Source organism: Elephas maximus, chromosome 10 (assembly GCF_024166365.1).
Source record: "Elephas maximus indicus isolate mEleMax1 chromosome 10, mEleMax1 primary haplotype, whole genome shotgun sequence".
Taxonomy (NCBI): domain Eukaryota; kingdom Metazoa; phylum Chordata; class Mammalia; order Proboscidea; family Elephantidae; genus Elephas; species Elephas maximus.
In genome coordinates, this window is record NC_064828.1 from 116,919,710 (window position 1) to 116,946,623 (window position 26,914).

General features: G+C 41.3%; 1 protein-coding gene across 2 annotated transcripts in view; it reads right to left on the minus strand.

Moving 5' to 3' along the window:
- VRK1 (VRK serine/threonine kinase 1) overlaps positions 1–26,914 on the minus strand; it is a 136,939-nt gene that overhangs the window by 74,941 nt on the left and 35,084 nt on the right. The gene's annotated exons all lie outside the window — the stretch shown is intronic.

Genomic DNA, 26,914 nt, shown 5'->3' on the forward strand with positions numbered 1-26,914 from the left:
CAAGTATTTGCCGCAGTAAGTTAGAGTTTTCTAAAGAAGTTATCACACTAACTTGAATCAAACAATTGCTTTAAGTACATTCTAGGTTTCTTCTAATAATGAAACCAATACCTGCATTAAGGTTTCTTTACCAAACTAAATCATTCTACAAAATTTCAGCGAGCTTGGCTCAACACAAATCCACTCCTCTGGCCGGTAGCCAACTTAACAGAAAGGTTTCAGAGAAAAGGAGAAGTTCACCGTCACGTTACCGCTGACATCACCTGCCCACTTCTTTCCCGCTGAGACTAAATGAAATATAGACGCAGCTGAGGGGCACGTGGAGATGGGAATTAGCGGTGCCCTCTGCTGAAACCACTCACCGCCACTGCCACATTAACACGTGCACCAAAATTTACTCGTAAACAGAGTAATTATGGCACTAAAGTTATTAAATACACAAAGCAAGCTTGGAACTATACATATTCAAATAGAATTTCAGTGGCAGATCAACTTTTATATCTGAAACAATACCCTAATTAATAGTCAGCTCTGATGATAAAATGGCCCTTGGTTTCTCAGATTACATTCCAAAAAAAGTTCTGCTATGAATATTAAAACAAAGCCTTGTGAACAGATTTTTACAACTTCAATAGCTATATTTAACATAATATGGTACTGTATTTAGACAACTGGCATCTTTCAAGTCTTGGATTCAAATTTGGAATTTTTTTTTTTTTTTTTTTAATCTTCTAGGAAGAGAGAGAAGAGCCTGAATGGACCACAACGATGCCAACCACACTCCCTGTGCCCCGTGACCTCATCAACCCCAAACGGGAAGGTCAGGGCTGCGTCCAACTCCTTCCACTGGAGGCCAGTCGCTGACCCTCCCGACAGCAGGCACCCACATAAGCCCCTTTAGGAGGTCACATCTCTTTATGAACTTTTCTTTAGAGTCACAATGTCTCTGGTATGTTTTACCCTGTGTAGAGAGTCACACTGATTCAAGGAGAGTTTACACACACTGGACTCCTCACCATTAACATGGTACCAACATGTTCTTACCTCTGCTGCCTGCAGGGTAAAGCTTTTTCTCTGCCTACACCTAAACCCAACTCCGGCAATTCCAGCTCACAGTGACCCTATAGGACAGAGTAGAACTATCGCAGTAGAGTTTCCAAGGGGTGCCTGGTGGATTCAAACTGCCAATCTTTTGGTTAGCTGCCGCAGCACTTAACCACTATGCCACCAGTGTTTCCCACCCACACCTACATGTACTGAAACCCTTCCCCTACCCAAAGAGTTCTCCCTTCCTCAGTCAGAAATGACCTCCCTGAAGTTTCAGCACCGTTTTACCTCTTAGTGCATGTAACAAATGCTCCTTTGTATCACAGGGACGTATGCGCATTCTATCATGTGACAAATGCTACTTTGTATCACAGGGAGGTATTCGTATTCTATCATGTGACAAACGCTACTTCGTATCACAGGGACGTATCCATATTCTATCACGTGACAAATGCTACTTCGTATCACAGGGATGTACCCTAATTCTATCATGTGACAAATGCTACTTTGTATCGCAGGGATGTACCTTAATTCTATCATGTGACAAATGCTACTTTGTATCGCAGGGATGTATCCGTATTCTATCATGTGACAAATGCTACTTTGTATCGCAGGGATGTACCCTAATTCTATCATGTGACAAATGCTACTTTGTATCGCAGGGATGTATCCATATTCTATCATGTGACAAATGCTACTTTTATCGCAGGGATGTACCCGTATTCTATCATGTGACAAATGCTACTTTTATCGCAGGGATGTACCCTAATTCTATCATGTGACAAATGCTACTTTGTATCGCAGGGATGTATCCGTATTCTATCATGTGACAAATGCTACTTTTATCGCAGGGATGTACCCTAATTCTATCATGTGACAAATGCTACTTTGTATCGCAGGGATGTATCCATATTCTATCATGTGACAAATGCTACTTTTATCGCAGGGATGTACCCTAATTCTATCATGTGACAAATGCTACTTTGTATCGCAGGGATGTACCCTAATTCTATCATGTGACAAATGCTACTTTTATCGCAGGGATGTACCCTAATTCTATCATGTGACAAATGCTACTTTGTATCACAGGGATGTATCCGTATTCTATCATGTGACAAATGCTACTTTGTATCGCAGGGATGTATCCATATTCTATCATGTGACAAATGCTACTTTGTATCGCAGGGATGTATCCATATTCTATCATGTGACAAATGCTACTTTGTATCGCAGGGATGTACCCTAATTCTATCATGTGACAAATGCTACTTTTATCGCAGGGATGTACCCTAATTCTATCATGTGACAAATGCTACTTTGTATCGCAGGGATGTACCCTAATTCTATCATGTGACAAATGCTACTTTGTATCGCAGGGATGTATCCATATTCTATCATGTGACAAATGCTACTTTGTATCGCAGGGATGTATCCATATTCTATCATGTGACAAATGCTACTTTATCGCAGGGATGTACCCTAATTCTATCATGTGACAAATGCTACTTTGTATCGCAGGGATGTATCCGTATTCTATCATGTGACAAATGCTACTTTTATCGCAGGGATGTACCCTAATTCTATCATGTGACAAATGCTACTTTGTATCGCAGGGATGTATCCGTATTCTATCATGTGACAAATGCTACCTTTATCGCAGGGATGTACCCGTATTCTATCATGTGACAAATGCTACTTTGTATCGCAGGGATGTATCCATATTCTATCATGTGACAAATGCTACTTTTATCGCAGGGATGTACCCTAATTCTATCATGTGACAAATGCTACTTTGTATCGCAGGGATGTACCCTAATTCTATCATGTGACAAATGCTACTTTGTATCGCAGGGATGTACCCTAATTCTATCATGTGACAAATGCTACTTTTATCGCAGGGATGTACCCTAATTCTATCATGTGACAAATGCTACTTTGTATCGCAGGGATGTACCCTAATTCTATCATGTGACAAATGCTACTTTTATCGCAGGGATGTACCCTAATTCTATCATGTGACAAATGCTACTTTGTATCGCAGGGATGTACCCTAATTCTATCATGTGACAAATGCTACTTTGTATCGCAGGGATGTATCCGTATTCTATCATGTGACAAATGCTACTTTGTATCGCAGGGATGTATCCATAGTCTATCATGTGACAAATGCTACTTTGTATCGCAGGGATGTATCCGTATTCTATCATGTGACAAATGCTACCTTTATCGCAGGGATGTACCCTAATTCTATCATGTGACAAATGCTACTTTGTATCGCAGGGATGTATCCATATTCTATCATGTGACAAATGCTACTTTGTATCGCAGGGATGTACCCTAATTCTATCATGTGACAAATGCTACTTTGTATCGCAGGGATGTATCCGTATTCTATCATGTGACAAATGCTACTTTGTATCGCAGGGATGTATCCGTATTCTATCATGTGACAAATGCTACCTTTATCGCAGGGATGTACCCTAATTCTATCATGTGACAAATGCTACCTTTATCGCAGGGATGTACCCTAATTCTATCATGTGACAAATGCTACTTTGTATCGCAGGGATGTATCCATATTCTATCATGTGACAAATGCTACCTTTATCGCAGGGATGTACCCTAATTCTATCATGTGACAAATGCTACTTTGTATCGCAGGGATGTATCCATATTCTATCATGTGACAAATGCTACTTTGTATCGCAGGGATGTACCCTAATTCTATCATGTGACAAATGCTACTTTGTATCGCAGGGATGTATCCGTATTCTATCATGTGACAAATGCTACTTTGTATCGCAGGGATGTACCCTAATTCTATCATGTGACAAATGCTACTTTGTATCGCAGGGATGTATCCATATTCTATCATGTGACAAATGCTACTTTTATCGCAGGGATGTACCCTAATTCTATCATGTGACAAATGCTTTGTATCGCAGGGATGTATCCGTATTCTATCATGTGACAAATGCTACTTTTATCGCAGGGATGTACCCTAATTCTATCATGTGACAAATGCTACTTTGTATCGCAGGGATGTATCCGTATTCTATCATGTGACAAATGCTACTTTTATCGCAGGGATGTACCCTAATTCTATCATGTGACAAATGCTACTTTGTATCGCAGGGATGTACCCTAATTCTATCATGTGACAAATGCTACTTTTATCGCAGGGATGTACCCTAATTCTATCATGTGACAAATGCTACTTTGTATCGCAGGGATGTATCCATATTCTATCATGTGACAAATGCTACTTTTATCGCAGGGATGTACCCTAATTCTATCATGTGACAAATGCTACTTTGTATCGCAGGGATGTATCCATATTCTATCATGTGACAAATGCTACTTTGTATCGCAGGGATGTATCCATATTCTATCATGTGACAAATGCTACTTTTATCACAGGGATGTACCCTAATTCTATCATGTGACAAATGCTACTTTTATCGCAGGGATGTACCCTAATTCTATCATGTGACAAATGCTACTTTGTATCGCAGGGATGTACCCTAATTCTATCATGTGACAAATGCTACTTTGTATCGCAGGGATGTATCCATATTCTATCATGTGACAAATGCTACTTTTATCGCAGGGATGTACCCTAATTCTATCATGTGACAAATGCTACTTTGTATCGCAGGGATGTATCCATATTCTATCATGTGACAAATGCTACTTTTATCACAGGGATGTACCCTAATTCTATCATGTGACAAATGCTACTTTGTATCTCAGGGATGTATCCGTATTCTATCATGTGACAAATGCTACCTTTATCGCAGGGATGTACCCTAATTCTATCATGTGACAAATGCTACTTTGTATCTCAGGGATGTATCCGTATTCTATCATGTGACAAATGCTACCTTTATCGCAGGGATGTACCCTAATTCTATCATGTGACAAATGCTACTTTGTATCGCAGGGATGTATCCATATTCTATCATGTGACAAATGCTACTTTTATCGCAGGGATGTACCCTAATTCTATCATGTGACAAATGCTACTTTTATCGCAGGGATGCATCCGTATTCTATCATGTGACAAATGCTACTTTGTATCGCAGGGATGTATCCATATTCTATCATGTGACAAATGCTACTTTTATCACAGGGATGTACCCTAATTCTATCATGTGACAAATGCTACTTTTATCGCAGGGATGTACCCTAATTCTATCATGTGACAAATGCTACTTTGTATCGCAGGGATGTACCCTAATTCTATCATGTGACAAATGCTACTTTGTATCGCAGGGATGTATCCATATTCTATCATGTGACAAATGCTACTTTTATCGCAGGGATGTACCCTAATTCTATCATGTGACAAATGCTACTTTGTATCGCAGGGATGTATCCGTATTCTATCATGTGACAAATGCTACTTTTATCGCAGGGATGTACCCTAATTCTATCATGTGACAAATGCTACTTTGTATCTCAGGGATGTATCCGTATTCTATCATGTGACAAATGCTACCTTTATCGCAGGGATGTACCCTAATTCTATCATGTGACAAATGCTACTTTGTATCTCAGGGATGTATCCGTATTCTATCATGTGACAAATGCTACCTTTATCGCAGGGATGTACCCTAATTCTATCATGTGACAAATGCTACTTTGTATCGCAGGGATGTATCCATATTCTATCATGTGACAAATGCTACTTTTATCGCAGGGATGTACCCTAATTCTATCATGTGACAAATGCTACTTTTATCGCAGGGATGCATCCGTATTCTATCATGTGACAAATGCTACTTTGTATCGCAGGGATGTATCCGTATTCTATCATGTGACAAATGCTACTTTGTATCGCAGGGATGTATCCATATTCTATCATGTGACAAATGCTACTTTGTATCGCAGGGATGTATCCGTATTCTATCATGTGACAAATGCTACTTTGTATCGCAGGGATGTATCCATATTCTATCATGTGACAAATGCTACTTTTATCGCAGGGATGTACCCTAATTCTATCATGTGACAAATGCTACTTCGTATCGCAGGGATGCACCCTAATTCTATTCCCTATCCGTAGATAAGCTCCCTGGGTAGAGAGAACCATCTTATAAACAATGCATTGCTCCTGGTAGGCATTCAACAAATATACAAAATTAAACAGCAAAAAAGTTCATTTTTTTTAAAGTACCTGAATCCTAACTTTATGCTTAATACACATCAACCAGCTGCAGTGGGTACTGCCTCTCCTCCTGAAAGGTTTTATCTCATTCAGGAGAGATAGGTAATAAAAGACAACCAAACATGCCATACAACCAATGGCATTAAGTGCTAAAGGAAAATAAGTAAACACAGAAGGACAGAGAGTTTGGGGTGGAAGGGAGGATTTTAAAAATGATCTGGTAAGGTCTCACCGATAAAACGATATTTACGAAAAGCCCTAAAAAGTTAAGTGCGGGAAGCTAGCCCACAGTCCTCTGGGGAAGCCCATCTCACGGGACGGGGTCAGCGAGTGCAAAGGGCCTGAGGCAAGTGCACGCCCAGCCTGTCCTAGAACAGCCGGGAGGCTGGTGCAGCCAGAGGAGAACGGGCTGGGGAGAGGAGGAGTCAGAGGTGTCAAAGGGCAGGGTGGAGCTTATGTCCAGCACACAGGCCATTGTGAGGACCTGACTTTCCTGAGCAAGCTGGACATCAGGGGGAGGTCTGAGCAGAGAGCAGGCGCTCTGACGTGCATTTTAAAAGTCACACTCTGGTTGCTGCATGGAAAATAGACTGGAATGTGGCAAGGCAGAAGGAGCTACCAGTTACTACCACGATATTTCTGTTGCCTAATCCACTGAACTCGCTAATCCTTATTGAATAATACAAATCTCATTTAAAAAAAAACACTGATTTTAGCCACTAAAGAGAGTGATGTAGAACAACCTAAGAGTTTGGTTTTTTGTTTTGTTTTTAACTTTATACAAGCTGCCCTCCCCCCAAAAAACAAGTTTCCAGTGCCAAGTAGAAACAATTGATATTAGTGACAGATGGTCTAGGAAACATATTTCTTACTGTAGATTTTCTAAACTCTATGGCAATTTTTTTTTTATGGCAATTTAGTTCACTCATTTCTCCAAATGCCTTTAAGTCCATTCCAAAACACCTCCAAAATCTGTCCCAGAAAGTCTGCTGGGAGCTGGGAACACAAAGATGAATAAAACGCAGCCTAACAAGCTACACGTGGCTTCCTGCAGAAGCACCATCACACAGTTATGATTTCATATCACACCATCAGCTTCGAAGCAGGATCAGTAATAATGATAAACAACAACCTTCTCCAGGTGAAGAATGCTTCTGAATTCCTTCCTAAAGCTATTCCGTACACAGAGCAGAGAGTTGTGGACATCACAAAATCAAGCCCTCTTAGTTTCTTAGTGGAAAAAGGGCCTCTCCCTGATCTAGTGTTTGAGACAGTTCATGTTAGGAAACTCGCTTCCTCTTTTACATGAATGCCATGAAGTTCAGAGAAAAATTATCGACTCAGTGATACAACCGCCCCACCATCCAAGGCAGCAATTCCGGACCCCGGTGGTCCACGTAACCCCCCGTGGGGCTCTGAGACAGTAAAGGCAGCAATTCTGGACCCCAGTGGTCCACGTAACCCCCCGCGGGGCTCTGAGACAGTAAAGGCAGCAATTCTGGACCCCAGTGGTCCACGTAACCCCCCGCGGGGCTCTGAGACAGTAAAGGCAGAAATTCTGGACCCCAGTGGTCCACGTAACCCCCCGCGGGGCTCTGAGACAGTAAAGGCAGCAATTCTGGACCCCAGTGGTCCACGTAACCCCCCGCAGGGCTCTGAGACAGTAAAGGCAGAAATTCTGGATCCTGGTGGTCCACATAATCCCCAGCAGGGCTCTGAGACAGTAAAGGCAGCAATTCTGGACCCTGGTGGTCCACGTAATCCCCTGCGGGGCTCTGAGACAGTAAAGGCAGCAATTCTGGACCCTGGTGGTCCACATAATCCCCTGTGGGGCTCTGAGACAGTAAAGGCAGTAATTCTGGACCCTGGTGGTCCACCATAATCCCCAGCAGGGCTCTGAGACAGTAAAGGCAGCAATTCTGGACCCTGGTGGTCCACGTAATCCCCCGCAGGGCTCTGAGACAGTAAAGGCAGTAATTCTGGATGCTGGTGGTCCACCGCAATCCCCCACGGGGCTCTGAGATAGTAAAGGCAGTAATTCTGGACCCTGGTGGTCCACCATAATCCCCAGCAGGGCTCTGAGACAGTAAAGACAGCAATTCTGGATGCTGGTGGTCCACCGTAATCCCCCACGGGGCTCTGAGACAGTAAAGGCAGTAATTCTGGACCCTGGTGGTCCACCATAATCCCCCACGGGGCTCTGAGACAGTAAAGGCAGTAATTCTGGATGCTGGTGGTCCACGTAATCCCCTGCGGGGCTCTGAGACAGTAAAGGCAGCAATTCCAGACCCCGGTGGTCCACCGTAATCCCCTGTGGGGCTCTGAGACAGTAAAGGCAGCAATTCTGGACCCTGGTGGTCCACGTAATCCCCAGCAGGGCTCTGAGACAGTAAAGGCAGTAATTCTGGACCCTGGTGGTTCACCGTAATCCCCTGCTGGGCTCTGAGACAGTAAAGGCAGCAATTCTGGATCCTGGTGGTTCACCGTAATCCCCTGCTGGGCTCTGAGAGAGTAAAGGCAGCAATTGTGGACCCTGGTGGTCCACCATAATCCCCCGCGGGGCTCTGAGACAGTACAGGCAGTAATTCTGGACCCTGGTGGTCCACGTAATCCCCTGCGGGGCTCTGAGACAGTAAAGGCAGTAATTCTGGATCCTGGTGGTCCACGTAATCCCCTGCAGGGCTCTGAGACAGTAAAGGCAGTAATTCCGGACCCCGTTGGTCCACGTAATCCCCTGCGGGGCTCTGAGAGAGTAAACGCAGCAATTCTGGATCCTGGTGGTCCACGTAATCCCCCGTGGAGCTCTGAGGCAGTAAAGGCAGCAATTCTGGATCCTGGTGGTCCACGTAATCCCCCGCGGGGCTCTGAGACAGTAAAGGCAGCAATTCTGGATCCTGGTGGTCCACGTAATCCCCCGCGGGGCTCTGAGACAGTAAAGGCAGTAATTCTGGACCCTGGTGGTCCACCATAATCCCCCGCGGGGCTCTGAGACAGTAAAGGCTCTACCCCACAATGGGTCAGCATCTGTCTATTAACGCCATATACGGACACTGATGCAAACTGGACCAGTGGCCTAGCTGGTCGGTACATCTTCCTTTCTTCATTTTGCAACTCTACTGCTTTAGGGTATCTTAATAAAAATGTCCCTCCAGTCCATTTTAGAAAGTGGGTAAAATATATAAATTAGTGAACAAATGACTCGGAGGAGAAGAAAAGTCACCCTTTCTCAACATATCCCACCCCTAGGCCAAACTGACTCATTTGTATTTCAAACTTATTTGGGATTAAGAGGTAATTACATGTTTTGGTGTAGATGGCTTCCCGCCAAACTACAGTAAGTCTGAGAATAAAATCAAACAAGCGATAATCGGCCAACAAAGAACTTCATCACCTCTTTTGCTAAATTACTTCAGGAACAATTTGAAAGCAATACATCTAAAGACAATCCTCTTATAAATGAGCCAGCTAATCAGAAGTTGATTAATGCATTTGATTAGTGCTAAGAAAGCATCTGAAAAATAAAATACTGAACACTGAGTTTATATAGCCACTTCCCAATAACACAGAGGGTCTTCATATATTTACCTCATTTTGCCCCCACAAATCCTACCAGGCTGAGACAGAACTATAAGAATATCCATTAGGGATAAAAATATACTTATTACCAAGTCCATTTTAACATAAATAACTGAGGCACAGAAAGATTAACTAACCGGCCTCCGAATTCGTGTTAAGCCAAACTCGTTGCCATCAAGTCAATTCCGACTCACAGTGACTCTATAAGATAGGGCAGAATTGCCCCATAGGCTTTCCAAGGCTGTGATCTTTACAGACTCTGACTGCCATATCTTCCTCCCATGGAGCAGCTGGTGAGTTTGAACCACTGACCTTCTGGTTAGCAGCAGAGTGCTTACCCAATGCAGCAGCAGGGCTCCTTGAGTTCCTGTGAGGAACACCTCGTCAGTCCCCTGGTTTTACTCAGAGAACTATGCATAGTAATAAAAGTATGAAAGACATTCACTCCTGTATGGGACCTTCAGTAACATTAACAAAATTTAAGTGTCAAAATATAACACAACAAATCATGAGACTATGGAAGTGAACCTCCAGAGATAATGACCCTATAAATTCATAGATTTATTCTTGAAAAACATTAAGCTAAACTCAAACTATGACAAAGTCTTTAGAAGCAATCATCACACTCGTCATGTTTTCACACCCAGGCTGGAAAGAACTAGATGAACACTCTAGCTTCTAACTCTGAAAACGACAGCGGATACCTTCAGAGGGAAAAATTTCTTCCTAGTCAGATTTTTTTTACTTGTACCAGAAAAGTGATTAATGGTAGATTATGAAAATTTTAGGTATCACAAATAAAATGTTTAAAATACAGTATCAAATGTCACTTCAACATTTATTCCCCTTAAATTATCTCTAAAATTCATTTAAAAAAAAAAAAAAAAGGAACACTAGCTGCAGGATTCATCTTCGACTGAGAACATACAGTGTGATGCAGCTCCAAATTGCAACCCAAGACACCGCACTGCCACTGCCTCCCCGCAAAGGGCAGGACTCTGCGAAGGGGGTCTGGGAACTTCTCCCTCTGAAGCATACAGTAACGACTGCAGCACACTTCTGATACTCTCTATCTGCTCATTCTGATTTCCTCTTTGAGTGTTTGGTTGGTGCAGCGGTAGAAGATCCACTCCCGGAGCCCCGACAGGTCTCCTCAAACCAACAGTGATGAAGACACATAGTGACATGCATTTCTTCCAGCAGAGAATCACAACTACAAACTCATTGCTCTGCTCACGCCAAAGAGTTACACCTAAGGGGGAGAGAGCCTGAGGGTATGGGATCCAAAGGAAGGGACACCTGGCTTCCCGGCCCATACGCCCGACAAAGAGAGCTAAAAGGAACACCTCTTTAGGTAAAGCAAACACCCAAACATTACTAAAATTAGAAATCTTGAACCATATTAATATTTTTATACCATATATTTAGCATATTTTGATAATGTTGTAAGTAATAGATTTCCTGTTTATCCGTTTATCATGATGTTGCTCATTGGTCCAGTTGTAAGGATTTTTCTTTTCTTTATGTTGAGGTGCAATCTATACTGAAGGCTGTGGTCTTTGATCTTCATCAGTAAGTGCTTCAAGTCCTCTTCACTTTCAGCAATCAAGGTTGTGTTATCTGCATAATGCAGGTTTTTAGTGAGTCTTCCTCCAACCCTGATACTCCACTCTTCTTCGTATAGTCCTCAAAAAATCCTCGCAACTGGACCAATGAGCAACATTATGACAAAGACTGAAGTTAACAAGGATTTCATTTTACTTGGATCCACTGTCAACAGCCATGGAAGCAGCAGTCAAGAAATCAAAAGATGCACTGCATTGGGTAAATCTGCTGCAAAGGACCTCTTTGAAGTGTTGGAGAGCAAAGATGTCACCTGAAGACTAAGGTGTCCAAGCCGTGATATTTTCAATCACATCATATGCATGTGAAAGCTGGACAATGAATAAGGAAGACCAAAGAATTGATGCCTTTGAATTGTGGTGTTGGCAAAGAATATTGAATATACCACAGACTGCCCAAAGAACGAACGAATCTGTCTTAGAAGAAGTACAACCAGAATGGTCCTTGGAAGCAAGAATGGCAAGACTGTGTCTTACATACTTTGGACGTGTTGTCAGGAGGGATCAGTCCCTGGAGAAGCGCAACATGCTTGGTAAGGTACAGGGTCAGCAGAAAAGAGGAAGATCCTCAACGAGGTGGATTGACACAGTGGCTGCAACAATGAGCTCAAGCATAACAACAATTGTAAGGATGGCTCAGGACCGGGCAGTGTTTCATTCTGTTGTGCACAGGGTCGCTATGAGTCGGAACCGACTCGACGGCACCTAACAACAACAGTAGATTTCCCATTAGTTCTCCTATTGGGGGGGAGGGTGGGTGTCAAGGTCAACTATCAAACTTGGCTTATGATTAATTCTCTGGGTGGTCACTGTTAAATCTATAAATGCGCTATGCACGACAGCCAGTGAACATTTTTTCTTCCATGTTCTTGAAGCGGGACTCTAGGAGAGGTGATTTTCAAAAGCTGTAAGAGGAAATCAGGATGACCAACTAGAGAATATCAGAAATGTACTACAGTCATTAAAACATGCTTCATGAAAACAGGAAAGAACTTTCCAGAATCTCACAAAGTTTTTCTAAGCAATACACGAAACACCAGAGCTGTAAAGAAAACTGATACATTTGACAAAATAAAAATTCTCCACAGGTTAAAAATAAAACAGGAACAAAACTCAAAAGACAAATGAAAGGTATCTGCAAAACACATAAAAGGATTATTTTCTTAATACTCAAAGAAACTTTTGAGTTAATCAGGACAAAAGTCCAAGACAGAAATGAAAAAATGACAAGGATAGGTAAAGTCCCAGAAAAAGAAATATAACAACTTAAAAAGAAAAAAAAAAAAAAAAAAAAAACCTTTATTAAGGGGATTTTCAAACACATACAAAGTTGATAAGTATTACAACGAACCCCACGTACACATCTCCCAGCCTCAACGACTTTCACACGGGGCCAGTTTGTTTCGTCTGTGAACTCAATCCACTAGCCCTCTCCCATGTTGCCAGAGCAGCTCCATAGCATTTCACATGTCAGTTCTTCTAATAGGTATACCTTTAATATTACCAATATATACCACTGTCACACCTCAGAAAATTAACAACGATCCTTTAGTATTCTCTAAGAAGTGTTCGAATCTCTCCAATTATCTCAAAAAAAAGCCTTCTTATAGTTGGTGTTTGCACTTGGGGCATCTGAATTTCTAACCCAGAAGTGTCATCTCCCTCCCTATCTTTTTCCTTCATCTTGTCACCTGTCCTCTAAAACTTCCTACACTTTGAACTTTGCTGATTGTGTCTTTATATTGTCATTTCACACGCTCCCCTATATGTTGTTATTGCTCAACCTGTCCCATCTCTGGTGTCAACGTCCTTCAGCACAAGGCTACCAGGAGCAGCCCTCCAGCTAAACAAGTTAGGTTTAGGACTCACTGCAGTGAGGGAGACCACCACCACGGGAACCTCATAAAGAGGTTGTTAGAAAGAACTATTGTAGGACCTGGGCTTTAAGTGGGAGATTTGGGGGAGTGTCTAGGGAAGCAGGGATTTGCTCAAAATTGGATGCTGTCAGAAAGTGGGGGCTTCCATGACTGGGTATCTACCTACAGGGAGGAGTGGCAAGAATAAGGATAAAGCTGTAACTGGCAGAGCAGCAGTCACTGTAGCTGAGAGGTGCTTGGTGTCTTGCGGGTGGCACGGCAACCTTCATTTTGTCTGAGTTGTCTCATTTTATCATGATCTCAGTAGCCTTGTCACAGGCTGGTGGCGTTCCATGAGATTTTTTTATGTTTAACAGGAGAATAACAAGGCCTAGGTGTGAGTGCTAGGCTGCCTTCTCAACGTCAGGGGCTGCTCTTTCCTGTTTTCTTCCACACTGGACGATGGAACCCTCTTCAAGTTAGCCACTGTGTCCTTTCCACATGATCCCAATAGTCTTTGGGATTCTCCTTGTTTTCTAGTACAAGATGTTGCAGTTCCCTGTCCTAAACCTGGAATCAATCGCTTCTACAAAGGACCTCTGTCTCATGTTAGTGGAAAATGGTACTTAGAGACCAAAATCTGGGCACTAAGATACTCATTGCTCCCAGGTTGTTATTATTTCTGGGCCTTTTAAGTGGACAGATCTAGGAGAATTCTTTCCTTAAAAGAAAGCACATCAGGAGTTTATACTGATACTTCCCGTTCACATGTCCGATTACAGGGTTTTCACTTTTCTGATTTTGTGTTTGCATCTCTTTACTCTTTTGTTAAAAATCTTGGCTCCTAATATTAATCTGAATTTTTAACTGACATATATTTTTTTCTCTTTAAACTTTTACAATTTTGTAAAACATGTACACGTTTACAAAGCCAAAACGACAGTGTGTTCAGAGAAGTCTAGCTTCCATCCTTCCCATTTCCTTGTTCTTTCCCTTCTTACAAGTAATTGCTCTCATTAGTTTGTAGTTTACCCTTCCTTTTTCTTTTTTTAAGTAACACATAAAAAGCATATATTTGTACGCCTCCTTTTTCTTTTTGTAAAATATCACATAAAAAGCATATATCTGTATCTTTGCTTCTTAGATAATCGGTAACACATTTCACGCCTTGTTCTTCACTTTGATTTTTTTCACTAACAATATACACTGAAGATCACTGTATAGCATATAGGCTCAGCTCCATTCATTAATAAAACTGCAAATTATAATGAGACTTAACTTACAATTAAAATCATATATTTTCAGCTATCAGATTAGCCAAGTTCAATGCAGAGGCTGATAAGAACCTGAGGAATAAGGAACAAGGCACATCACCTTTAAGAGCAATTTGGTGTCACCCACCAACACATCAAATGCACCACTCTGACTCAGCAAATCACTTCTGCGATTTACCCTATAGGAATAAATTACTGTCACATGTACATGGTAGTTGCTCCAGCATTGTATATAACAGCAAGACTAGAAACATCTTTAATTTACATCAAGAAGGGGCGTAATAAATGAGTGACGGCACAGCCACCGAATAGATTATTACACAATTTAAAAAATGGGGTAGATCTATATACTTTGATAGGGAATGGTCTCCAAGATACATTAAGTGGAAAATGCGATGTATAAAACCATGTATTTGCTGTTGTTGCTATGTGCCATTGAGTCTATTTGACTCACGTTGTCCTTGTTGTTAGGTGCCATCGAGTTGATTCTGACCCATAGCGACCCTATGCACAACAGAACGAAACGTTTGCCCAGTCCTGCGCCAGCCTCACAATCCTTGTTATGCGCTTGAGCCCGCTGTTGCAGTTGCTGTGTGAAGCCATCTAGTTGAGGGGCCTCATCTCTTTCACTGACCCTCTGCTTTACCAAAGCGTGATGCCCTTCTGCAAGGGTGATCCCTCCTGATAACATGTCCAAAGTATACGAGACATACTCTCACCATCCTTGCTTCTAAGGCACGTTCTGGATGTACTTCTTCCAAGACAGATTTGTTTGTTCTTTTCACCATCCATGGTATATTCAATATTCTTCACCAACACCATAATTCAGAGGCATCAATTCTTCTTCCATCTTCCTATTCATTGCCCAGCTTTCATATGCATATGACACAACTGAAAACGCTGTGGCTGGGTCAGGTGCACCCTAATCTTCACAGTGACATCCCTGCTTTTTAACACCTTAAAGAGGTCTTTTGCAGATTTGCCCAATGCAATGCATCTTTTGATTCCTTCATTGCTGCTTCCATGAGTGTTGATTGTGGATCCAAGTAAAATGAAATCTTTGACAACTTCAATCTTTTCTCCATTGATCATGACATTGCTTATTGGTCCAGTCATGAGGATTTTTGTTTTCTTTACGTTAAGGTATAACCCATACTGAAGGTTGTGGTCTTTGATCTTCATCAGTAAGTGCTTCAAGTCCTCTTCACTTTCAGCAAGACAGACTGCGTCATCTGTATAACACAGGTTTTTAATGAGTCTTCCTCCAATCCTGATGCCCAGTTCTTCTTCATATAGTCCAGCTTCTGTTATTATTTGCTCAGCATACAGACTGAATAGGTATGGTAAAAGGATACAACCTTGACGCACACCTTTCCTAACTTTAAACCACGCAGTATCCTCTTGTTCTGTTCGAACGACTGCCTCTTGGTCTATGTACAGGTTCCTCAGGAGCACAATGAAGTGTTCTGGAATTCCCATTCTTCACAACATTATTCATAATTTGTTATGATTCACACAGCCGAAAGCCTCTGCATAGCCAATAAAACACAGGTAAACATCTTTCTGGTATTCTCTGCTTTCAACTAGGATCCAGCTGACATCAGTAATGGTATCCCTCATTCCATGTCCTCTTCTGAATGAATCCTGCTTGAATTTCTGGCAGTTCTCTGTCAATGTACTGCTGCAGCCACTTTTGAATAATCTTTAGCAAAATTTTACTTGAGTGTGATATTAATGATATTGTTCAACAATTTCCACAGTTGTTTGGATCACCTTTCTTGGGTACAGGCATAAATATGGATCTCTTCCAGTCGGTTGGCCAGGTAGCTGTCTTCCAAATTTCTTGGCATAGGCAAGTGAGCACTTCCAGGTTGCATCCGTTTTTTGAAACATCTCAATTGGTATTCCGTCAACTCCTGGAGCCTTGTTTTTCACCATTCCCTTCAGTACAGCTTGGACTTCTTCCTTCAGTACCACTGGCTCCTGAATATATGCCATCTCCTGAAATGGTTCAACATCGACCAATTCTTTTTGGTACAGTGACTCTGTGTCTTCCTTCTATATTCTTTTGATGCTCCCTGCATCATTTAATACTTTCCCCATAGAATCCTTCACTATTGCAACTCAAGGCTTGAATTTTTTCTTTAGTTCTTTCAGCTTGAGAAATGCCAAGCATGTTCTTCCCTTTCGGTTTTCTATCTCCAGGTCTTTGCACATGTCATTCATTATAATACTTTGTCTTCTCGAGGCACCCTCTGAAATCTTGTTTCTTTTACTTCGTCATTTCTTCCTTTCGCTTTAGCTACTCAACTTCCAAGGACAAGTTTCAGAGTCTCTTCTGACATACACTTTGGTCTTTTCTTTCTTTTCTGTCTTTTTAATGATCTCTTACTTTCTTCACGTATGATGTCCTTTACGTCATTCCACAACCCGTCTGGTCTTCAGTCATTAGTGTTCAACAAGTCAAATCTATTCTTCATATGGTCTCTAAATTCAGGTGGAACATACTCAAGGTCCAAAACTTTGGCTCTCGTGGACTTGTTCTAATTTTCTTCAGCTTCAACATGAACATGCATATGAGCAACTGATGGTCTGTTCTACAATCGGCCCCTGGTCTTGTTCTAACTGATGACATTGAGCTTTTCCATCATCTCTCTCCACAGATGTAATCAATTTGATTCCTGTGTATTCCATCTGGTGAGGTCCACGTTTATAGTCGCCATTTACATTGGTGATAAAAGGTATTTGCAACAAAGAAGTCATTGGTTTTGCAATATTCTATTATGCAATCGCCAACATCGTTTCTATCACCGAGGCTATATTTTCCAACTTCCGATCCTTCTTCGTTTCCAATTTTTGCATTCCAATCACCAGTAATTATCAATGCATCTTAAGTGCATGTTCGATCAATTTTAGGCTGCAGAAGTTGGTAAAAATCTTCAACTTCTTCATCTTTGGCCTCAGTGGTTGGTGTGTCAATTTGAACAGTAGTCATATTAACTGGTCTTCTTTGTAGGCACATGGATATTATCCTATCACTGACAGCGCTGTACTTCAGGATAGATCCTGAAATGTTCTTTTTGACGATAAATGCAACACCATTCCTCTTCCAGTTGTCATTCCCAGCATAGTTGACCATATGATTATTGGATACAAAATGGCCAATACCAGTCCATTTCAGCTCACCAATGCTTAGGATATGGATGTTTATGCGTTCCATTTCATTTTTGACGATTTTCAAATTTCCCAGATTCACACTTCGTACATTCCATGTTCTGATTTAATGGATGCCTGCAGCTGTTTCTTCTCATTTTGAGTCATGACACATCAGCAAATAAATGCCCCAAAAGTTTGACTCCATCCACATCATTAAAGTTGACTCTACTTTGAGGAGGTAGCTCTTCCTCAGTCGTATTTTGAGCGCCTTCCAACCTGAGGGGGTCATCTTCCAGCACTATATCAGGCAATGTTCTGCTGCTATTCATAAGGTTTTCACTGGCTAATTCTTTTCAGAAGTAGACCACCACGTCCTTCTTCCTAGTCTGTCTTAGTCTGAAAGCTCAGCTGAAACCTGTCCACCATGGGTGACTATTTTAGGCTGGGCTCTCTAGAGAAGCAAAACCAGTAAGTCATATAAATATATCTACAGAGTGATTTATATTAAGGAAACAACTCACACCACTGTAGAGGTTGGAACATCCCAAGTCCATGGATCAGGATAGAGGCCTCTCCCAATTCACGGAGCCACAGAAGCTGGTGAACCCAAAACCAGTAGGTCGGAGAGCAGGGCTCCCGCTCACAGGCTGTGAAGGTCAAGGAATCCCAAGGTCGGCAGGTAAGGCTGGATGGTTTCTCCTGATTTACACAGCCGCAGGAGCTGGTGAACCCAAGATCAGCACGTAGGAGAGCAGGACTCTTAACCACAGGCCGTGAAGATCGACGAATCCCAAAACAAACAGGTAAGCTGCTAGCTCAAGTCCCAAGAACCAGAGGTCAGACAAGAGGCAGCTGCTGGATCCAGAACAAACCAAAAACCTTGGCAAGGCGAACAGAAAGGAAGTAGGTGGCAGAAGGTAGAGAGATGAAGGCTGAGGGGGTGGTGAGCTACCAGACACCCCACCCCTGCCAGTACCACTCATCAGATTCCATCATGGGAGTGCTCACATATCAAATTACAACAGGGAAGTGATCACAACATTACACAACTGCAAAACACTGAGAATCATGGCCCAGCCAAGCTGACACACAATCTTAACCATCACAGTGACCCTGCTGGTATCTGAATACCAGTGGCATAGCTTCCAGCATCACAGCAACATGCATGCCCCCATAGTATGACAAACTGACAGACACGTTGGAGTTCTGACTCTTAGTGGCCCTCTATGACATGGCAGAACTGCCCCATAGGGTTTCCAAGGCTATAATCTTTACTGAAACACATCGCCAGGTGTTTTCCCCCCACAGAGTAGCTGGTGGGTTCCAACTGTCAACATTTTGGTTAGCAGCCAAGCTCCTAACCACTGTGCCATCAGGGCTCCATTCATACAAAATAGACACAATACCGTATTTTTATGCACATAACGCATGCCATCTACGTTTGTTTACCAACAACACCCTCCTCTAGTTAGGTCTTTCATAAGCATGCTAAGCCAATTTTTTCACAGCAACATGTAAAAAAATATCAGCACAGTGGCTCTTATAAAAATGCCTCAAGCGAGGAGGCCGTGGTTGGCAAACAAACATAGTGGGTCTGCGTTATTTACGTAAAAATACAGTATACATATGTTGCATATGGCTGAATATATGTGACTGGCAGCCTGGCAGTTGTTCAACAAGATGGCCCTCTGTGTGCACACAGGATGTCACTAGGAGTTTATAGGATCAACTGGTAGCAGAAGATGCCTTTGAAGTGAGTGGTTTACATTCCATTCTGTACCCTTTCATACTGTTTAAATTTATTATCAGGTGCATGTATTAATTTTTCAATTAAAAAGTGTTTTTCAAGAATTCTTCATGAACAGGCATTTTACTTCCTAAAGATCTATTATAAGTAATTCTTTCTAGTGTTTTCACTGAGCATTCCCATTTGCAGTTCTCCTGTAATATTAGGATCTGCAGAAAGGCAGGACCACCCATCGCCTCAAATTAAAAACACGGGTTGAATCAACTGTGTAGAAACACAACCCTCAATACCTTCCTATGCAGACCAGACTATACCTTCACGCTTTAATTTTAAAGGCTAGGTCAGTCTTTAAAGAATAATACAGTCTCTGAAAGACTACTCATTGAAAATGAATGTAGACATTAAATCCTTGCATTAATGTGATCACTTATTTTTGTCCAGCTAATCTTTTTTTTTTAATCATAAATGAGTAGCACTATGAATAAATGACTAAATCTATACCAGGAAGAATCCATTAACCATAAATTTGTAACTTGCAGCTCTTACAAATGAATGAACTAATATCTAACAATTGCTACCATGACTATCAAGTATCCATATGGCAGATTCTATGCTGGGTAATTGATGGCTCTAATTCTAGAAGCCCTTGTAGCACAGTGGTTAAGAGCTACAGCTGCTAACCAAAAGGCTGGCAGTTAAATCCACCAGCTGCTTCTTAGAAACCCTATGGGCAGTTTTACTCCATCCTATAGGGTCACTGGACCAATAAGCAACATCATGATAAATGGAGAAAGGATTGAAGTTGTCAAGGATTTGACTTTACTTGGATCTACAATCAAAAGCCATGGAAGCAGCAGTCAAGAAATCAAAAAAAGCACTGCATTGGGTAAAGCCTCTTTAAAGTGTTGAAAAGCAAAGACTTGAAGACTAATGTGTGCCTGACCCAAGCCATGGTATTTTCAATCGCATTGGGTAAAACCTCTTTAAAGTGTTGAAAAGCAAAGACTTGAAGACTAATGTGCGCCTGACCCAAGCCATGGTATTTTCAATCGCATCATATGCATGCAAAAGCTGGACGATGAATAAGGAAGACAAGAAGAATTGACACCTTTGAATTATGGTGTTGGCAAAGAATATTGAATATGCCATGGACTCCCAAAAAAAGAAACAAATACTTCTTCGAAGGAGGACATCCAGAATACTCCTTAGAAGCAAGGATGGCGAAGCTACGTCTTACATACTTTGGACATGTTCTCAGGAGGGATCAGTCCCTGGAGAAAGACATCACGCTTATTAAAGCAGAGGGTCAGAAAAAAAGAGGAAGACCCTCAACGAGATGGGACTGACACAGTGGCTGCAACAATGGGCTCAAGCATTACGATTGTGGGCATCGCACAGGATGTTGCAGTGTTTCGTTGTGTTGTACACAGGGTCACTATGAGTCAGAACTGACTCGATGGCACCTAACAACAACAACACAGGGTCACCATGAGTCGGACCTGACTCAACGGCAATGGCTTTGGTTTGTTTTTGGTATCTCTCATTCTCACAAAATCGTAAAACATGGGCTTTATTACTTTACATATAGGCGACAGAGGACAAAAGACAATGAACAGGTTGTCATGCCCATCGTCTCACAAATATCCAGTGGCAGGGCCAATAGCCAAACAAGTAAGTATGGAAAGAAGTGTGATTTTTTTTACAAAACTGCGTTTCTGTTAATAAACAGAAGCAAGAGTACATGCTGTAAGTTACTCGTAGAACATGAAAGTATTAAAGCAGTAAGATATTTGCTTTAATAAGTAATCAAGTAAGCACCACAAAAACAGTACAGAAAACAAAATAGAGACCTACTCACATGGTATCATAAAGATACCTATCTCACAGCCTAACTCTTTTAAATATAAACTAGGGTCGCTTCTAAAGATTAAAAGGACAAAAGTAGTAATGAAAGTAAGCAGCGATCGTGGGTCTTCACAAAGAAGTGTTTAGTTGTTTTTTGAATATAAAATATTGAGAAGATGGCGGAATAGACAGACGCTTCCGTCGAGCCCTCTTTACAACAAAGACCGGAAAAAATAAGTGCAACGAGTATATTTGTGACAAGCTGGGAGCCCTGAGCATCAAAGGCAAGCTTAGACAACAAACTGAGGGGCAGGGGAAGGAAGAGACCGTTCAGAAGCGGAGAGGAGTTACCGGCCCTGAATCGAGGGGAGCCCTCAGGCACCATTCCCTGAGCAGTGGCGGCGGCGGCGGAGGGCTGGGCCTAGCGTTCGGCCGCAGTTCCCTCGGGGAGAAGCAGCCAGCTGGCCACACAGCCCACTCACACCTCCGGAGCCTGAGGAGCACGCAGTTCCCTCAGGGAGAAGCAGCCAGCCGGCCACACAGCCCACTCACACCTCCGGAGCCTGAGCAGAAGGGCGCTCTCGGCAAAAGCTAAGGACTTGCATATATTTTACCGCCGCCCCCCCCACCCCCGAGCCAGCTTCAGCGGCTGAATCCCTGGGCCTGAGACAGACCCTGGTGAGCACCTGGAGCTGTCCTCCCGGCCTTGGGGAAGGAAAAAATTTGCAACTGGGGGAAGAAGATAATTTGCTAGCTCCATTAACTGGGGGAGCTCAGGACAGAAGCGTCTCCTGTCCAGGCATAAACCATCCGTGGACCTTGAGCACGTTTCCCTTCTGCATGGACCTGTGTGGGCCTATGGGAGAATGGGCCCTTGTTGGCAAACTCCAACCATTTTAGCGGTGCGGTGGAGAGGTGGGTGTTTGACGTTTGACATTGCTTTGCCTATTAAACAAGGCCCTCACCTACCTACAACAGGGACCTAAGGCTCCACTTGGGTCGCCCAGTCACCCGCAACAGGGGCCCAGGGATAACTGGTACCTCCCAGTCCTTAAAACAAAATCTTTGGGTGCCCATGGTCCCTCGGCAGAGCCCACCCACCAGCACGCTCTAGGGAACACAGATGTGTTTTCCTCAGAGACATTTGGGGGTCAGTTCTCAGCCCCCTGCCTTGTTCAGAGCGTGGCCCACTGCTGCAATCAGATACAGGTATATACGCCAATCACCCCTGCCCCTCCAAGACTGTAGGACAGAGCCTGTACCACACACTTGATATCAGCTACCTGGAAACCTGAGCTGAATTCATACAAGAAAACTGAATGGACTCCTTGACTGATATACCTGATAACAGCTCTAGCCAGCTGGGGACAGGACACCAGAGCGCCAAAGGCGAAAATAATCAAGCTAGCTCACTGAAGCAACCCATAGGGGTATACCAAAACAAAACAAAGCAAGCAGCTACAACACGATAAGCAACCATAAACTAATACAACAACTTATAGATGGCTTGGAGACAACAGTCAATATCAAGTCACATAAAGAAACAGGCCATGATCACCTCAACAGGCTCTCAAAACAAAGAATCCAGGGATCTTTCAGATGAAAGTGCATTCCTGGAATTACCAGATGCAGAATACAAAAGTTTAATATACAGAGCCCTTCGAGACATCAGGAAGGAAATGAGGCAATACGCAGAACAAGCCAAGGAACACACAGATAAAGCAACTGAAGAACTCAGAAAGATTATTCAGGAACATAATGAAAAGTTTAATAAGCTGGAAAAATCCATAGACAGACAGCAATCAGAAATTCAGAAGATTAACAATAAAATTACAGAATTAGATAACTCAATAGAAAGTCAGAGGAGCAGAATTGAGCAAGTAGAAGCTAGAATTTCTGAACTCAAAGATAAATCACTTGGCACTAATATATTTGAAGAAAAATCAGATAAAAGAATTTAAAAAAATGAAGAAACCTTAAGAGTCATGTGGGACTCTATCAAGAGAAATAACCTACGAGTGATTGGAGTACCAGAACAGGGAGGGATAACAGAAAATACAGAGAAAATTGTTGAGGATTTGTTGGCAGAAAACTTCCCTGATATTGTGAAAGATGAGAAGATATCTATTCAAGATGCTCATCGAACTCCACATAAGGTAGATCTTAAAAGAAAGTCACCAAGACATATTATAATCGAGCTTGCCAAAACCAAAGATAAGCAGACAATTTTAAGAGCAGCGAGGGATAAAAGAAAAGTCACCTACAAAGGAGAGCCAATAAGAATAAGCTCGGACTACTCGGCAGAAACCATGCAGGCAAGAAGGCAAACAGGATGACATATTTAAAAAACTGAAGGAAAAAAATTGCCTGCCAAGAATCATATATCCATCGAAACTGTCTTTTAAATATGAAGGTGAAATTAAGACATTTCCAGATAAACACAAGTTGAAGGAATTCGTAAAAACCAAACCAAAACTACAAGAAATACTGAAGGGAGTTCTTTGGTTAGAAAATCAATAATATCAGGTATCAACCCAAGACTAGAACACTGGGCAGGCAAACAGAAGTCAACTCAGACAGGGAAATACAAAAAAAAAAAAAGCAATATTAAAAAAAAAAAAAAAAAGCCCAATACAGGGTAACGGCGATGTTATTATATAAAAGAAGACAACATTAAAATAATAAAGAGAGACTAAAAAATGTAATCGTACACCTTCATTATGGAGAGGAGGATACGGCAATACAAAGAAATAACAGTTAGTTATAAATTTATAAAAATAAGGGTAAATAATAAGGTAACCACAAAGGAGCCAAACTATCCTACTCATCAAAATAAAATACAAGGAAAAAATACAGACTCAGCAGAAACAAAATCAACAACAACAAATATGAGGAAAGGACAATATATAAAGAAAACCTACTCAGCACATAAAATCAAGTGAGAAAAAGCAGCTGTCAACACACAAAAAAAGACATCAAAATGACAGCACTAAATTCATACCTATCCATAATTACCCTGAATGTAAATGGACTAAATGCACCAAAAAAGAGACAGAGAGTGGCAGAATGGATTAAAAAACAAGGTCTGTCTATATGCTGCCTACAAGAGGCACACCTTAGACTTAGAGACACAAACAAACTAAAACACAAAGGATGGAAAAAAATATATCAAGCAAACAAAATAAAAAAAGAACAGGAGTAGCAATATTAATTTCTGACAAAACAGACTTTAAAGTTAAATCCATCAGAAAGGATAAGGAAGAACACTATATAATGATTAAAGGGACAATACACCAAGAAGATATAATCATATTAAATATTTATGCACCCAATGACAGGGCTGCAAGATACATAAAACAAACTCTATCAGCACTGAAAAGTGAGATAAACAGTTCCACAATAACAGTAGAAGACTTCAACACACCACCTTTGGTGAAGGACAGGAAATCCAGAAAGAAGCTCACTATAAGACATGGAAGATCTAAATGCCACAATCAACCAGCTTGACCTCACAGACATACACAGAACACGCCACCCAACAGCAACCAACTATACTTTCTTTTCTAGTGCACATGGAACATTCTCTAGAATAGACCACACATTAGGTCATAAAGCAAGCTGTAGCAGAATCCAAAACATTGAAATATTACAAAGCATCTTCTCTGACCATAAGGCCATAAAAGTGGAAATCAATAACAGGAAAAGCAGGGAAAAGAAATCAAACACTTGGAAACTGAACAATGCCCTGCTCAGAAAAGACTGCATTATAGGAGACATTAAGGATAGAACAAAGAAATTCATAGAATCCAATGAGAATGAAAACACTTCCTATTAGAACCCAAACACTTGGAAACCGAACAATACCCTGCTCAAAAAAGACTGGATTATAGAAGACATTAAGGATAGAATAAAGAAATTCATAGAATCCAATGAGAACGAAAACACTTCCTATTAGAACCTTTGGGACACACCAAAAGTGGTGCTCAGAGGCCAATTTATATCAATAAATGCATACATCCAAAAAGAAGAAAGGGCCAAAATCAAAGAACTATCCCTACAACTTGAACAAATAGAAAGAGAGCAACAAGAGAAACCCACAGGGACCAGAAGAAAACAAATAGTAAAAATTAGAGCTGAACTAAATGAAATAGAAAACAGAAAAACAACTGAAAGAATTAACAAGACCAAAAGCTGTTTTTTTAAAAAACTCAACAAAATTGATAAACCATTGGCCAAACTGACAAAAGAAAAACAGGAGGGGAAGCAAATAACCCGAATAAGAAATGAGATGGGCGATACCACAACAGACCCAACTGAAATTAAAAGAATCATATCAGATTACTATGAAAAACTATACTCAAACAAATCTGAAAACCTAGAAGAAATGGATGAATTCCTAGAAACACACTACCTACCTAAACTAACACAAACAGAGATAGAACAACTAAATAGACCCATAACAAAAGAAGAGATTGAAAAGGTAATCAAAAACTCCCAACAAAAAAAGCCCCAGTCCAGACGGCTTCACTGCAGAGTTCTACCAAACTTACAGAGAAGAGTTAACGCCACTGCTACTAAAGGTATTTCAGAGCATAGAAAAGGATGGAACACTACGAAATTCATTCTATGAAGCCACCATATCCCTGATACCAAAACCTGGTAAAGACACCACAAGAAAAGAAAATTATAGACTTATATCCCTCATGAATGTAGAAGCAAAACTCAACAAAATTCTAGCCAATAGAATTCAAAAACATATCAAAAAAATAATTCACCATGACCAAGTGGGATTCATACCAGGTATGCAGGATAATTCAACATTAGAAAAACAATTAATGTAATCCACCACATAAATAAAACAAAAGACAAGAATCACATGATTTTATCAATTGATCCAGAAAAGGCATTTGACAAAGTTCAACACTCATTCATGATAAAAACTCTCAGCAAAATAGGAATAGAAGGAAAATTTCTCAACATAATAAAGGGCATTTACACAAAGCCAACAGCCAACATCATCCTAAATGGAGAGAGCCTGAAAACATTCCCACTGAGATCGGGAACCAGACAAGGATGCCCCTTATCACCACTCTTTTTCAACACTGTGCTGAAGTCCTAGCCAGATCAATTTGGCTAGATAAAGAAATAAAGGGCATCCAGATTTGCAAGGAAGAAGTAAAAGTATCTCTATTTGCAGATGACATGATCTTATACACAGAAAGCACTAAGGAATCCTCCAGAAAACTACTGAAACTAATAGAAGAGCTTAGCAGAGTATCAGGACAGAAGATAAACATACAAAAATCAGTTGGATTCCTCTACACCAACAAAAAGAACATCAAAGAGGAAATCACCAAATCAATGCCATTTACAGTAGCCCCCAAGAAGATAAAATACTTAGGAATAAATCTTACCAGAGATGTAAAAGACTTATACAAAAAAAACTACAGTACACTTCTGCAAGAAACCAAGAGACTTACATAAGTGGAAGAATATACCTTGCTCATGGATAGGAAGACTTAACATTATAAAAATGTCTATTCTACCAAAAGCAATCTATACATTTAATGCAATTCCAATCCAAATCCCAACGACATTCTTTAATGAGATGGAGAAACAAA